Source organism: Mchenga conophoros, linkage group LG9 (assembly GCF_057382185.1).
Source record: "Mchenga conophoros isolate Kocher_MC1m ecotype Shallow Benthic linkage group LG9, M_conophoros_male_GT1.1, whole genome shotgun sequence".
NCBI classification, from domain to species: Eukaryota; Metazoa; Chordata; class Actinopteri; order Cichliformes; family Cichlidae; genus Mchenga; species Mchenga conophoros.
In genome coordinates, this window is record NC_140534.1 from 19,199,840 (window position 1) to 19,216,303 (window position 16,464).

A 16,464-nucleotide genomic window follows, 5' to 3' on the forward strand; every position below is an offset into this window, starting at 1 on the left:
AAAATACAAGGTTCAGACACTGTAGATGTATAAGTGCCAATCTTATTGTCAGTGATTTCTAGTGGGGTGCGCACAATGGAAGGTTTCAAGACCTGTCCATCTTTTACCACCAGTTCTGGGTGCTTGCTGCATGGGTATGACCTTAGGGCATCAGACAGAGCTGCAATGTCCTCAGGAGAGATCCCGCTCATATCAATCAGCTGAAAAGAAAGATCTGGTATCTCAGCAGCGAACGATCGTGTCATACCAACAAGAGCAAAACCTGGACTTACATGATCTACTGTGATATCAGATGAACGGTAGGTTATGGCTCTAATTGATTTTGGGAAGTGAATTCGCTTTAGCTCAACAACTATTTGGCGGAAAATCTCACAGCAGTCAGCTAGACTCTGCAGGATGATTTCAGCTGGCCGTGATGTGAAGTCTTCATTGCCCCACAAAAATAAGACCTCATCAAAGTTTTCTCTAATATCTCTGATTTTAAGATTTGCCAGAAGAGAAGGGAAACCATTGCCCAAGATGTCCTTTGCATATGTGATGGGAATGTAATTAGATGCTGAGTCCAAATGTTTCTTTAGACCATCAGAAATCCCTAAAGTATCACAGAACACCAACGCCTTTGGAGGAGGAGTAGCAATGTGATCATTTGGGACAACATCGAAGGCATTGTGGTAGAAGTACTCATCTACCACATGAGAACGACTGCCTAGGTACTTGATTATGACATTTTTGACCTCAACCAACACTCTGCCTTCCTTGTCTGCAAAGCACCCACAAACCCCAAAGTGATCAGTGCCCACATCAGTTGCTCTCAGATAAATAGTCATCTCATTTTGCAAAGGTTCAAAGACTGTAAGACTTCCTATTTTGGCAGGAAATCCTGGCCTGCCAGCAAAGATGTGCTCTACTGCAACTGGGAGAAGCTGCATCAGATAATCCAGCAAGACAGGATGAATGCAGTAGTCATGCAAATGAGGCTGAAGTTCTTCTGGAACTGAGACTTTTGCAAAAGCCTCTTTCAGATCATCTCCATAGTGCACATCCTTCTTATTCTGGAAGATGTCTCCATACTGAAAGCCTCCTTGAGAGAGATACCCATAAAACTCCTGAAAGCTCACTACAGATGTGCATCGTTTGTTGATGGAGCTTAGTGAAATGCGCTGCTCCTCAATCAGCCTCTCTTTCTTTGAAACCACAGTGCCTGATGCATAAACTACAGATGAGGAGAGAACGGTGAATCTGGTTTCCCTCTCTGTTTGTTCTAGTTGCACTTTCATTTCAGGTGGATTCTGTGTTAAAACAAATGGTCTGTGAAAATTGACACTGAGCTGCAGTGAACTGAGAGGTACTTTTGGTTTAGCACTGGCCATGCACGCAGCTAAACCCAGCTCAGCATAGAAAGCACCAGGGATGATGGGTACATCATTATGCTTGTGCTCTTTCAAGTAGAAAGAAGAGTCAGACTTTAGATCACAAGTGAAAATGTTGCTTTCACTTCCCGTCTGACACAGCACAGGATGATTGCTTGCTGTGTTATTCTGTGCTGCCCCAATGATAACATCCTTGTCTGAGCAGTCAAATTGATATTTAGGAAAAGGCAGAGGTACTGTCTCAAAGCCTTTATAGAAGGTGTTCCAATCTACTTGAACGCCGAGTTCAAACAGTTTAGAGACAACAGACATGACTGATTCTTGATCTCTTTCTGGCTGCACAGAGGCAAGGACAGCTGTGTCATTTCCCAGAGATTCCATAATGTTTCTCTGCAGTGCCCTTCTTGGACCTATCTCAACAAACACAGTGTGCTTCTTTCCTCTAGTTGCTGACTGTACTGCCTGCTCAAAAGCAACCGGCTCACGAATGTTTCTAGCCCAGTATTCACCTGTGCAGAAATCTCCCTGCTGGACTTCCTTCCCTGTCACTGTTGAGAACAACTCTGTGTCAAGATCATTTGCCTGTAAGATGCCAATTTTTTCCACAATTTCTGGTAGAATTGGGTCCATCATGTGGCTGTGATAAGCAGCAGGGACATCCAGCACACGAAGGAACAGATTCTGACTATTGGCTGAGGTGCTTAGCTCCTTATGGAAGCGCTCAATTGCGTCTGCCTCACCTGAAAGGGTGCAGGACTGTGGGCTGTTATATGCAGCAAGGCAAATTTTACCAGAGTAAGGAGGGAGCAGTGAAGATACCTCTGATACAGCCATGTTGCTGATCACGAGCATCTTTCCCCCGGTGACTTTTCTCTGGAGAGTGCTGCGGAAATATATGACTTTTACTGCATCCTCCAGAGACAAGAGACCAGAGCAGTGAGCGGCTGCCACTTCACCAACAGAGTGTCCAAGAATTGCATCAGCTTTGACTCCCCAGTGCCTGAGCAAGGTAGTAATCCCAACCTGAATAGCAAAGAGGAGGGGTTGGACAACGTCTGGGTTTCTGAAGTCGCTGCTCTCAAATTCGCTCTCAAGAGTATCCAGTATGTCCAGAGGACTGAGCTTTTGGAAAAGGTCCTTAATTTCTTTGATCTTTTCTCTGAATATAGGCTCGTTTTTTAGTAGCTGCATGCACATACCATGGTAGGTGACACCATTTCCACAGAAGACAAACACTAACCTTGGATCTGAGAAGGCAACACTGATATTTTTGCCAACAGTAGCAATTAGCTTCTCTTTTAGATTAACTACAGAAGACACTGTGATGGCTTTTCTGTATTTATGTTTTTGGTGGGTTCTTCTGCAAGCTGACGTGTAGAGCAAAGAATCTAGATCAAACTGGTTTTCTGCCTGTAGCTGACTGATGGTATCTTCCATCATCATGTTAAGTGATTTTGAAGAATTTGCAGATATGACAAAATACTTGACTTGCTTCTCATCATGCCTTTGCTTAGAATATGGCTGGATGTGCTGTGTGACAATGGCGTGTGCATTTGTTCCCCCAAAACCAAAGTTGTTAACTCCTGCAACTCTTGCACTAGAGCATTCCCATTTTTCTGGTTCCTTAGGAATTTTAATGTTTAGTGCTGTGGTATCTACACTGGAAGCCTTATCAGTGTAGAACACCGAAGGAACAATGGTCTCATGCTTCATCATCAGGAGAACCTTAATGAGTCCAGCGACTCCAGCAGCAGATTCCGTGTGTCCAATATTGCTCTTTACAGAGCCAATCCAGAGTGTCTTTGAACCGGGAGGTCTAGATTTAGCAATGACGTTGGAAATGCTTCTTGCCTCTGTTGGGTCTCCAGCTGGGGTTCCAGTCCCATGTGCCTCTATGTACTGGACATTTGCCAGGTCAGACTCTGAATAGATTCTGCGGAGAAGCTCCTCTTGTTGTGTCATGGATGGTTTGGTGATTGGAGTAACAGAGCGGCCATCTTGGTTTACAGCAGTTTTGCTGATTGTACCCCAGATATAGTCATGGTCTTGAAGAGCCTGTCAAGCAACAAAAAGATCAAAATGAAACATGAATAAAAGTGTGTATTGATAAAGAACATCTAACACCAGAGTCAAACATATTACATGACATATTTGAACTTTAGCTTATAGTTATAAATATATAAACTAGATTGCACTGATGTGAGTTACTCAGCTGAAGGATAAATACTGCAGAGATTTCCACTTTGTCTTAAATCAAACGGAATGTTCTATATTTTGCGTAAAGGTATAAAAAAAGAAACCCTTCTTTTAACTGTTTCCCTTTTCACAACGAATTGACACAGTGGATGGATCCATATTTTTGATTTGGCAAAAATATTTTGCCCTTTCAGTGCAATCACCCATGTTTCTCCTGACATTTTAGGCAAACATTTTAACCACTGCACTATGGAGCCACTTGTACAGCTACAGAAAATACATTTGAAAATATCCTCTGTTCAAGCTGGTTAATTAGAACTAAACTAAGTGTGCAAAAATGAAAATGAAATGCTAAACCAATCTGTTGGAGACAATTTTTATAGGCTAGGCGAGCAGGTCAATCACGTTTGATGGAAAGTGTACAGTTGGTCACTGCAGTTAATTGCAATTGATCACTGAATATGAAAAAAAAGGGAGTCATTGTTGTGTTTTTAGCTCATCCTCCCGAAGGACCAACAGGTCTATGAAATGGCGAGGTGTTCATCGCCCATCTGTCTGTCCCTCCATAATTCACAAGGTTTGCAACTCCCCCTAGAATATTTCTCAGATTTTAGCTAAACTAGATTAACTGTAATGAATATGACAGTTTGTGATCCTGCTGTACTTCTCAGTGGATTTTAATTATCATTAGTTTGTGCAACAGAGCCATTACTTTGTACAAGAAAACTGATAACTCCCCTTCTGTACTTCATGTATTATAGTAATCTATGAATTGTGATGGATCATCAGCTGGTTGAGCTACTACATTGCCAACGTCCGGGTTTGGCACTTTGGCAAACTGCCCATTTAATGTTTAAATTCCTGAAGTATTTGACATTTTCTTATAATTAATCTGCATATGCTGACCTTTTTCAGTGGTTTTAGGAGAACTACTCCGCATCCGTCCCCTCTGCCGTATCCATCTGCTCTACTGGAAAAAGGTTTGCTGGTTCCATCAGGTGAGATCATCTTGGCTTTGCTCAGCGCAACAAAAACTCTTGGCTCAAGGATGCAGCTGACCCCTCCACAGACAGCCATTTCACAATCCCCTGATAAGATAAAGGACACCATATCATCCCAACTAATTAAAAGCTAACGCCGCTTTCTAAATAAATACGACACTACAGAATGATTTCCTCTATTGCTAATTAACCTGAAGTTATCTATGCTGGACAGACCTTGTTTTATTGATTGACAGGCAAGATGAAGAGCCACAAGGGATGAAGAACAGGCGGAGTCTAAGGACAGCGAAGGTCCGGTGAAGTTGAAGACATAGGAGACTCTGTTTGCTGCAATACTCATGGCAAGTCCTGTGCCAGTCCAGTGGTTGATCACATTTGGGTGCACATGTGCAGCATTTGTTTCATAATCTCTGTTCATTATTCCTACAGAGATACATAAAACACAGGGGTCATGCACTTATCATTTTAACATTATTCATTTGAATGGATGTAAATTTTGATGGTAATTCTGGTATAAAAAGTAGCTTTGTTTTGGATCAAGCACCCATTATTGTAACACAAAACAATAAAAACACAAAACACAAGTAAGCTTTTAGTACCTTACCAAAAAACACTCCTGTTCTGGTCCCACTGGCTTTTTCCATTGGAATTCCAGCATTTTCTAAAGCCCTGTAGACACACTGAAGGAGCTGTTTTTGCTGAGGATCCATTTGTTCCACTTCACTGTCACTGATGCCGAAAAACCTGTGGTCGAATTCATTAAACCTGAAAATACCAAAAAAATAACAAGGTCAGATTCAGGCAATGGGATTTTCTAATTATGGTTTAAATTCTTCCTTCTTAGATTATTTCTCATACATGTGTTGCATTTACAGTGTAATGCATGTACAGACTCTAAAGCTGTAAAGCTGTTTCTATTGTACAAACCTATAATCAGTTTCTATTTTTGGTTTGTCCACAATTTCAGTGCAATACTCCACCAAAAGAAAGGAAATTAATGCAAATGAAAGGCAGATTTGCTTAAATCCAAAGAGCTAAGGACAAAACACTGCAGTTTGGTAAAACACAATGAAAGAACAAACCTAAAACATGGTAAAAATAAGGTACATTCTCTTTCTATTTGGAAGTTTTACATATCTGGACATGACAAATATAATTTGGTCCAGGTCACAAAGATAGGTCAATACAACCTAAAGTGAATTAAAACACATGACATATTACACCATGCTTTTATTTATTAAAACAAACAAACAAACAAACAAACAAACAAACTAAGCCAAAATGCAGAAGCGATGTGTGAAAAACTTAAAAAAACTAAGTAGATCTTCACTACTTCCATAGAAATTAACTGGTTAACTAGCAGCCAAGCCCTGTAAATCAAACAAACTTGATTTACTGATCCGAAAGTTTGAGCACCTCACACTTCTTGATCAGTTATATTTTGGTGGTTTGTTAGTCTGGAGTATTCGGGTTTGTGATAACACAATGTCAGAGAGGTAAGACAGCAATGACTAGTGGTAATTATTATAAGCAAGTGGAAAACTTTCAAGACAGTTTTTCATTGTCCCAGGAGTGGAAGACCCAGCAAATTTACCTCAAGGTCAGCCTGTGAAATGCAATCTTAGACTCTGCAGGCCTCAGTTAGAACATTAAATGTTCAAGTTCAGACATTTATGGCGTGTTTGAAAAGGTTTACCAGCCTCTTCTCTCTAAAAAGAACATTTCAGCACTGCTTAGGTTTGCCAAGTTGCATCTGGACAATCCACAGGACTCGTTTGGACAGATGAGACCAAAGTGGAGATGTTTGGCCATAACACACAGTAAACACATATCAGGGTGATGGTTTGGACTTGTTTTATAGTCACAAGATCTGAGAACCTTGTAGTCATTAAGTCAGCCACAAACTCTTCTGTTTACCGAAGTATTCTAGAGTCAAATGTGCAGCAATCTGTCTAACAGCTAAAGCTTGGCCCAATTTGTGTCATGCAAAAGGAAAATGATCCCAGCAAATCTACAACAGAACAGCTAAAATGAAAATAATCAAGGTGTTGGAATGCCTCAAAGTCCAGACCTCAAACAGACTGAAATGATGTGTTGAGGCAAACCTCAATAAACTGAAACAACATTGCAAAGATGAGTTGGACAAAATTCCTCCACAGTGAAGTGCCTGCCTGATAAAGTCATGCAGAAAACTTTAAGTTATTGCTGCTAAAGTTGATTCTATAAGCTACTGAATTATGGGGTCCTCAGGTTTTCACACACTGCTTCTGCATTTTGGCTCAATTTGAATTAAACCCATAATAACACAGCGTAATATGTCACGTTTTGTAGTTCATCTGAGGTTGTACTTGCCCAAATTTAAGACCTGATAGAACTGGATGATTTTTATTACATCCTGATATGTAAAACCTCAAAACTTTTTTCTTAACACAACTGTATCCATCAGCGCTGTCTCATTTTACTGCCTTAATGATCATGTGCTACATTTATGACCGAAGGTAACTGAGCACTAAATTGCTTATATTTTATGATTAACATATGAGACAGTTGTTCTTTGTCAGCGTTCAACAAGCAGTTCAGTGAGTTCACTGTAAGTGGGTTATCTTGTTATTTGTATTTCACAGTTATATACAGCCAATCCGGTCGTTAAGTCTGACGTCACTAGCCGTGTCTGGGCCTAAACTCCGCTGCAGGTCCATATATCAAACGATCACTATGGCATTACTGAGAGTTGAAAAACTGTCTAAAGTCTTTCATCTTTAAAATGATCAGCGTTCTGCTCTACCAGGTATAACAATTGAGTTTAACATCCAAGCATCCATGAAAATGGAATTTATGACATTTAACGGAGTTAGAAGTTAGCAGGAAGTTAGCTCGCTAGCTTCTATCTAAATACAATATAGCATGTCCTGACTGCGGGGTTTTGGAAACAAATTAAAATGTACAGCTCTGTTATCACTTCCAACATAAATGAAGACAGAAAACTAAACAGCAGTGACGTTTGTAAGGTTACTGAAGTTTGGCTAGCTGGTATATAATGATGTGCTACGTGACCACTAGCGACACAGCTATGTTAGCATAATATAAACAAGCTAACTTTTTTCCACTCGATAAAAGTTAACGTGAGTGTTCTCGGTGGTCAGGAACAAATGTAATCGCATGGCAGGATGCTGTAAAAGGACCAAACTTCAGCCAGGAGAACAACTGAGATAATCCATCCACAATACAAGGTTAGTCATTCATATACTGCTGCATGGGCTGGGCTGTAGTTACATCCTAAGGTTTTAAAAACTGAGCTTAAATAAATGATTAGTGGTAATAAAAGCCGAGGGAGATCAACAGTGATCACTGACTGTTTTATGAGCTTTTTGAGATTAAATAGAAGAAAATACAAAACATTAAAAATGTCAACAACACAAAAGCCATATTAAACGCAGACTACTTTAGGCCCAGAAGTAGGATTCGTCACGTCATCACTTAACGACCGGATAGGTGATGTTCAGTCTGTGACATCACCAGCAATGTATATACAACACACTAAAACCATTAGGCCAGCGGTCCCCAACCTTTTTTGCGCCACGGACCGGTTTATGCCCGACAATATTTTCACGGACCGTCCTTTAAGGTGTCGCGGATAAATACAACAAAATAAAACTAGTACTGGTACCGAAAAAAAGAAGATTTATTCATAACACACGTAAAAGACCGAGGAAAACCGAGTTAACGATCAAAATGATAACAAAATAACGCTGAAAACCGATAAAAACCCTGAAAACCATACATTTCACACCTGAACCTCAACTCTCGCGGCCCGGTACCAAACGACTCACGGACCGCTACCGGTCCGAGGTCCGGGGGTTGGGGACCGCTGGATTAGGCCATCTTCCATGCAGGTGGATTACAGCACAACTGATATTTTATTACCATTCCCCGAAAGTCCTATTATGAGCACTTATGCTCCATGAATTGGTCTCCCAGGGTGAAAACGTTTTTGTGGAGTTTGACTGTAAGATCCCAAGGAATCTGATTGAGAACATTCAGCAGGAAAGGCCTAAACCGAGTGAATTCTGCAGTTTTCCAGCAGGAACAACACCACCTGAATCAACTGGCAGATTTGCCTCCCTGCACAGAGGTAGGTTAAAGTAATCTAAAATGGTGCCTAAAGTTAAGAAATGAAGTGCTTTTCATAATTTTTGTAGTCACTCTGAAATGGCCCTATGTTTGAAGATAAAGCAGGGTTGTTGTTATGTAATATAACATGGACTTGACAAGAAAAACCTTCAGTGACAGTTAATGGATTAAATTGAACCATGCATCTTAAATTATTTACTTCCCAAATCAAAAACCCTGGATTAACGGAGATGTTCGCGCAGCACTGGCGGCACGGAACACCGCCTTTGCCTCCGCGAACACATTGGACTACAAACACGCACATTACCAACTCCGGAAGACGATCAAAGCAGCCAAACGTGAGTACAGGGACAGGGTGGAACAACAGTTTGACAACCCTCGGAGTATGTGGCAGGGACTAAACACGATCACAGACTTTAGAGGGAAAACCAGCACACCGCAGACCACGGCCTCTCTGTGTGAGGATCTAAACGTATTCTACGCTAGATTCGACACAGCGAACACCATGAGACCGGACAGTGTGCGCACTGCGGATGACGTCAGTGCGCACACTGTGTCTGAGGAGGATGTGCGGAAGTGCTTCAGGAAGGTGAACGCACGCAAAGCTACTGGTCCGGACGGGATTCCCGGCCGCGTCCTCAGGTCATGCGCGGCTCAGCTGGCTGGAGTGTTCACGCACATCTTCAACCTTTCCCTCTCTCTGTCTGTAGTCCCAGCCTGCTTCAAAATGGCCACCATCGTCCCTGTACCCAAATCCTCCACCATCTCCTCATTGAACGACTGGCGACTTGTAGCCCTGACCCCCATCGTAAGCAAATGCTTCGAGAAGCTGGTCAGGGACTTCATCTGCTCTGCACTACCCGACTCACTGGACCCTCTACAGTTTGCATACCGCCACAACAGGTCCACTGATGATGCCGTAGCCCTGACACTACACACTGCCCTGTCACACCTGGAGAAGAGAGACACGTATGTGAGGATGCTGTTTGTAGATTACAGCTCAGCATTCAATACCATCGTTCCCTCGAAGCTGGACAGGAAACTGCAGGATCTAGGACTGAGCAGCTCCCTCTGCAGCTGGATCCTTAGCTTCCTGTCTGACAGACGCCAGGTGGTCAGACTGGGCAGCATCACCTCATCCCCCATCACACTGAACACTGGTGCTCCACAGGGGTGTGTACTGAGCCCTCTCCTGTACTCACTCTACACCTACGACTGCACAGCCACTAACAGCTCCAACATCATTGTGAAGTTTGCGGACGACACTACAGTGGTGGGTCTTATCACCAACGGTGATGAGACGGCTTACAGGGAGGAGGTCAGCGCCCTGACCCACTGGTGTCAAGACAACCATCTCACCCTCAACGTCGCAAAGACAAAGGAGTTGATAGTGGACTTCCGGAGGTGCAGAGAAGTACACACCCCCATCACCATCAACGGCGCTGCTGTGGAGAGAGTGAGCAGCTTCCGGTTCCTTGGCGTACACCTGGCTGAGGATCTTACGTGGTCAGTACACACAAACAAAACAGTGAAGAAGGCCCAGCAGCGCCTCTTCTTTCTCAGGAGACTGAAAAGATTCGGCATGAGCCCCCGCATCCTCAGGACCTTCTATCACTGTGCCATTGAGAGCATCCTCACTGGATGCATCACCACCTGGTATGGCAACAGCACCGCCTACAACTGCAAAGCTCTCCAGCGAGTAGTGCGGTGCTCTGAACGGATAATTGGAGGTGAGCTTCCCTCCCTCCAAGACATCTACAGGAAGCGGTGCCTGAGGAAAGCGGGGAGGATCATCAAGGACTCCAGTCACCCCAGCCATAAACTGTTCAGACTGCTTCCATCAGGAAGGAGGTTCTGCAGCATCCGGTCCCGTACCAGCAGACTGAGAGACAGCTTTTTCCATCAGGCCATCAGACTGCTGAACACGTCATAGACACCTCAGCTTCACTACTGGAACTTCAACATTATGCACTCCACACTGTATATAAATGCCACTTGTTTTGCACATATTCAACTCTGTATATTTTATATATTTTATTATTATTATTATTATTATTATTTTATTTTATTTTTTTACTATTTAATTTGTAAAAATGTGTATACACACACACACACACACACACACACACACACGTAGGAAAATATTTAGTATACACATCCAGAAATGCATACACTATTATATATTGTACATATATTTATTAGTTTCAGGTTGGCCATTCTTGTATTTTGCTCGTTTGTGTTGTTGTGTTTGCACATCTCTGTTGCTTGTGGGGCTCGCACACAAGAATTTCACTCGCATGTGCTGTGCCAGTGTGCCTGCACATGTGATGTGACAATAAAAAGTGATTTGATTTGATTTGATTTGAGTATTAATAGGACATCTAGACATATGTAAACAGACTCATTTCCATGGAACATTGTGCTAACTGATGGAGGTTTATCATGTTAAGAGGCCATATTTGAGTAGTCCAGTGTTTGGAGCACTTGTTTTATTTTCAAAAGGGGAAAAAACTAAACCGTCTTTGGAAAAGCGTCAAAATAGTACATCTCTGTTTTAATACAAATTAGGAGCAGCAGTGTGATTTCATTAATCAACACTTCATTGTGTGAAATTGCCAAACAAAAGTTAATATGACTGTACTGATAGGCGCACATTTGTGAAACAGATAAGCAGATCTAAATGAGATAAGGGGCCATACCCGTCAATGAGAGCAGCCTTGGCTGTGCGGGATTTACCCGGCTTGTTGTCATCAGGATCATACCAGCTGCTTAAGTCAAATCTCTCTTTGGGAATTGGCACAGAGCAGTTTCTCCCGTTCACCAGAACCTTCCAGAAATTGTCAAGCCCCTCTCCTGTTTTTGGGAGAAGATACATATAAAACACTTACTTTTTACACTTTATGTAACTATAGTGAAAGATTTTTCACTGTTCCTAATATACTATTTGGGGAATGGTACAGTTTTTGCCTCTGTATACCACCATTTGTGTCTTTTTAAGAATCTACTAGATTAAGCCTAGCAATGCCTCCTTCACCTCAGGAACAAATCTTTTGGGTGTTCCAGTGGACAGCTATCAAGTTTTTTGTAACAACCTGTCAAATTACTTTTGAGCCTCTGAAAATGACTGCAGTTCCTAAACAATTCATCTAATACTTTTGTCAAACCCCTTTAATCAAAGCTGAAAGTCTGCACTTTCATTATCTTGACTGATTTCAAATCCACTGTGGTGGTGCACAGATGCAAAAACACAAAAATGTCCATGTTTAAATACTTCTGGATCTGACTATACACCATGTGACGCACAACAATCAAATTAGGTAGTAAAATAATATCAAAGACACAAAACAGAAACTTCCTAAAGTGTCCTCACCGCCTGGAAAATTGCATCCAATTCCCACCACTGCAATGCTGTCTTCAGTTTCTTCCATTGTGACAGAAAATCACTGAAAAATAAAAAAATAAAAAAACCAGAAATCTTTAGTGTGTTAGCATGCAATCACCATGGCAGCAGATCAAAAAAAAAAAGTGGAGCGAGTTATTGAGTGAAACAGTGTAGTTAGTCCAGTTTAGTCATGCAACACTGTATCCTTACATCCATCCCGTTGGCAGTTTCCCTCACTGATGGTATCACTGCCGGACTTGCCGTTCTTATAGCCAGCTTCTTTTCTTTATCAAACATTAATGATTCATGCTATACGTGGCCATGGAGATGAAGGACTTCAGTGCACACATTTATGGTGCCTCGCAAATGATTAGACCACGTTTAATGGGCAAGTCAATATATTATATAATAGCATGGCCCTATCACAGTTTCAGTTTAACTAATTATCATGTTTAAAATCCTGGAAACAACTGGAAATGGTTATAAAAGACATTTTACACTAACTCATATTAATTAATAAGACAAGTAAGTAATAAGTAAGCCATAAGTGTTATCAATATTACAATGTGCATACCACAGTACCCACATAGCAAGCAGGTCTGGCCCGGATCCGGGATCAAGCCAGCATTCCTGGCTGACTTCTGGCATGATAAGACATATGTCATCCAGATATGGGCCAGGCCTGGCATAGATGGCACTGTCTAGTGATGGCATGCCACATCTGGTCCGATTGTGGTTTGGTGTACGTGGCCCAGGCTCATAGAAAATAGGTCTGGTCCAGATCTGGCATCAAGCTGGCACTTCTGACTGACTGGTGTCATGGCAGGGTGTATGTCAACCAGATATGGGCCAGGTCTGGCAATGATGGCACTATTTATGTATTTTAGTTAGAAGACCCAAATGCCATGTTGCAATACTATACTGCTATGGTGGCCAACGTTTCAAATGCAGAGTTGACAGGTTTGTGAGTGTACACTTTATCCAAAACCTAGTGACGGTTTACTCATGTTTACCACTGTGTGGCTGTAGCTCAGGAGGTAGAGCAGGTCACCTACTGATCGGAAGGTTAGTGTGTCTGTAAGCGTGCAATCCTTCAATAACTTCAATAACTCATCTCAAAAAATGCAATGGTAATGATGACAATTATTTAACAATAGCAGTAAAATAATTTCCCTGCTCCACAGCTAGGTTGAAAGAGGGACACTTTTGTGACACAGAAAAATCTACTTTAACAGGACACTTATCTTGCTTCATATTGAATTGCATAATCTGAGAAAGTATCCTTTACTCTAAGCCAATAAGCTGCTGCAAAACATCATGTTTAACTTTCAAAACCACAAATGGTGAAAGCCACTGTACTAATATGCTACTAGGTAATGACAAGTAACAATATTATTTCCATGTGTTACACCAAAAGTGTACCTGTAGTATTCGCCCCTCTCCTTCTTCAATGATGGGTCAACAGCACAGTAAATTGTGTTTTAAATTGAGTTTTTGGTAAAAGGACTGATCATCTTCATGGAGAATTGCTGGGCACCATTCAGATAACAACATAACTCAGTCTGAACAACTCCAGGATGGAGAGAGTAGGTTGTCACTCCTGTGCCTAAAAGTAAGGAAAAAGTGAATGAAATCACCAACGGTAGAGCTACTAGTCATGGATTTGATTTGAACAGAAAACTGGCAAATTAAAAGAAAGAAATGACAGCGTGTAAGGTGCATTATTTACCTTCTAATCGTTTAACCAGTGATCGGGTGAAGAGGACATTGGCTAGCTTGCTTTGAGCATAGGCTTTATTCTTGTTGTAATGCTTCTCACTGTTGAGGTCCTCTAGATTTATGGAACCTCAGGAGTGAGCCATGGAAGATACATTGATAATCCTAGCTGGTGCTGACTTTTTAATCAGGTCAAGCAACAAATATGTCAACAGGAAGTAAATGGAGAAGGAGGAAATATGACTTTAAAATTGTCAATTTTCAGTTTCAGAAAATAGAGTGAAGTTAATGTATCTGGAAATAGTAACAATTTACTAAATACGAAATACTGTATCCCAAACTTGTTAAAGACTTTTACAATAAATGTACTACATCAAATAAATACCAAAAGAGAAAATGTGTTACAAAGACCACCCACACCTTATGATTTAATTACGTTCAAGAGGAATGCTATCCTGCTGCACTAATTCTGCACAAAAACATCAAATTAAAAAGTGCGAGATGTCAGTTAAAAGTTTTGAGTCTGTTTCTTTTGGTGGGGCATGTTTATCAGACTTATGATGTGTGAAGTTATTTCCCTAAATACAATTGAAAGGGCAAAATCCTTTTTTAAAAACTACATTTCTATAATAACCATGAGCGGGTGCATTGTGAGCCAGGCAGCAGCCAGGAGCGAGGTCCTGGCGGACCGATCCCCGGCTACCAAGACTGGCAATTGGGACATGGATTGTCCCAAAAGCGGTGTTCTACCTGCACTATGTATAGTGTGGGCGGAGCGCTGCGGACTTCGACTTCGACTGAGAAAATTGTCGAGCGGTGGAAGAAATACTTACCTCCTTAATCCCACTGGCACGTCTTCCTTGGAGAAAGCAGAGTCTGGGAACGAAGGGGATAACCCGCCAGTCTCTGGGGGCAAGGTCACTGAGGCAGTTAAACAACTCCTTGGTGGCATAGCCCCTGGGGTGGATGAGGTCCGCCCCGAGTTCCTGAAGGCTCTGGATCTTGTAGGGCTGTCTTGGTTGACATGCCTCTACAATGTAGCGTGGAGATCAGGGGCAGACCACGGTGGTGGTTCTCATCTTTAAGAAGGGGGTGGGGGGTGGGGGGTGGGGAGGGGGGTTGGAGGGTGTGTTCCAACTACAGGGGAATCACACTCCTCAGCCTCCCAGGGAAAGTCTATACCAGGGTGCTGGAGAGGACAGTTCGTCCGTTAGTCGAACCTTGGATACAGGAGGAACAATGCGGTTTTCGTCCTGGTCATGGAACACTGGATGAGCTCTTCATCCTCTCAAGGATACTTGAGGGTGCATGAGAGTTTGCCCAACCAGTCTACATGTGTTTTGTGGACTTGGAGAACGCATTTGATTGTGTCCCTCGGGGGGTCCTGTGGGGGGTGCTCCAGGAGTATGGGGTGTCTGACCCAATGCTATGGGCCATTAAGTCCCTATACAACCATTGCAAGAGCTTGGTCTGCATAGCCGGCAATAAGTCTGACTCATTCCTTGTGGGTGATGGGCTCCACCAGGGCTGCCCTTTGCCACCGATTCTGATCATGATTTTTATGAACAGAATTTCTAGGTGTAGCCAAGTGGCGGAAGGCTTTCACGTGGGTGGTCTCAGGATTTTATCTCTGCTTTTTGCGGATGATGTGGTTCTGTTAGCTTAATGGGTAATGGCCTCCAGCTCGCCTTAGAACGTTTCACAGCCGAGTGTGAAGCAGTGGGAATGAGAATCAGCACCTCCAATTCTGAGGCCATGGTCCTCAGCCCGAAAAGGGTGGAGTGACCACTCCAGGTCAGGGACGAGTTCCTGCCCCAAGTGAGAGTTTAAGAGAGTTTAAGTATCTTGGGGTCTTGTTCATGAGTGACGGGAGAAAGGAGCGGGAGATTGACAGATGGATTGGTGCTGCGGCCGCAGTGACGCGGACGCTGTACCGGTCTGTTGTGGTGAAGAGGGAGCTGAGTGTAAAAGCGAAGCTCTCAATTTACTGGTCGATCTACGTCCCTACCCTCACCTATGGTCACGAGCTGTGGGTAGTGACCGAAAGAACGAGATCGCGGATACAAGTGGCGGAAATGGGCCTCTCCCTTAGAGATAGGGTGAGAAGTTCGGCCATTCGCTGGAGAGATTATATCTCTCGGCTGCCCCCGGACAAGCTGGAGGAGGTGGCTGGGGAGAGGGAGGTCTGGGCTTCTCTCCTTGGGCTGCTGCCTCCGCGACCTGGCCCCGGATAAGCGGAAGAAAATGGATGGATGGACTATGAGCATACCTGTGATGTGTAAAATTTTGATGACACATCTCATGTTTGTCCAGTGTTGCATTATGTTGATGGTCAGTTAACAGGGATTCATTGTCTGCGGTTGGAAATGTTGGAAACAACATTTTATTTAAGTATTTATTTAAGTATTTATTTATTTATTGTCATTGTCAAGAACAATGAAATTGCGTTTGGGGCTTCCATACAACCCAAAAAAAAGAAGAAAAAAATAATAAATACCCCTTAAAACCCAAGTGTACATATTTAACCCAGTGTGACTCCAATGCAATAAGACAATCCTTAGCAATAATGTTCGTAGAAATTCAGACAAAGACCTGAGAAACATGACAAAATACAACAATGCAACCCATTCAATATTATTGTACTGTGAGATATATCAGATATGATAGT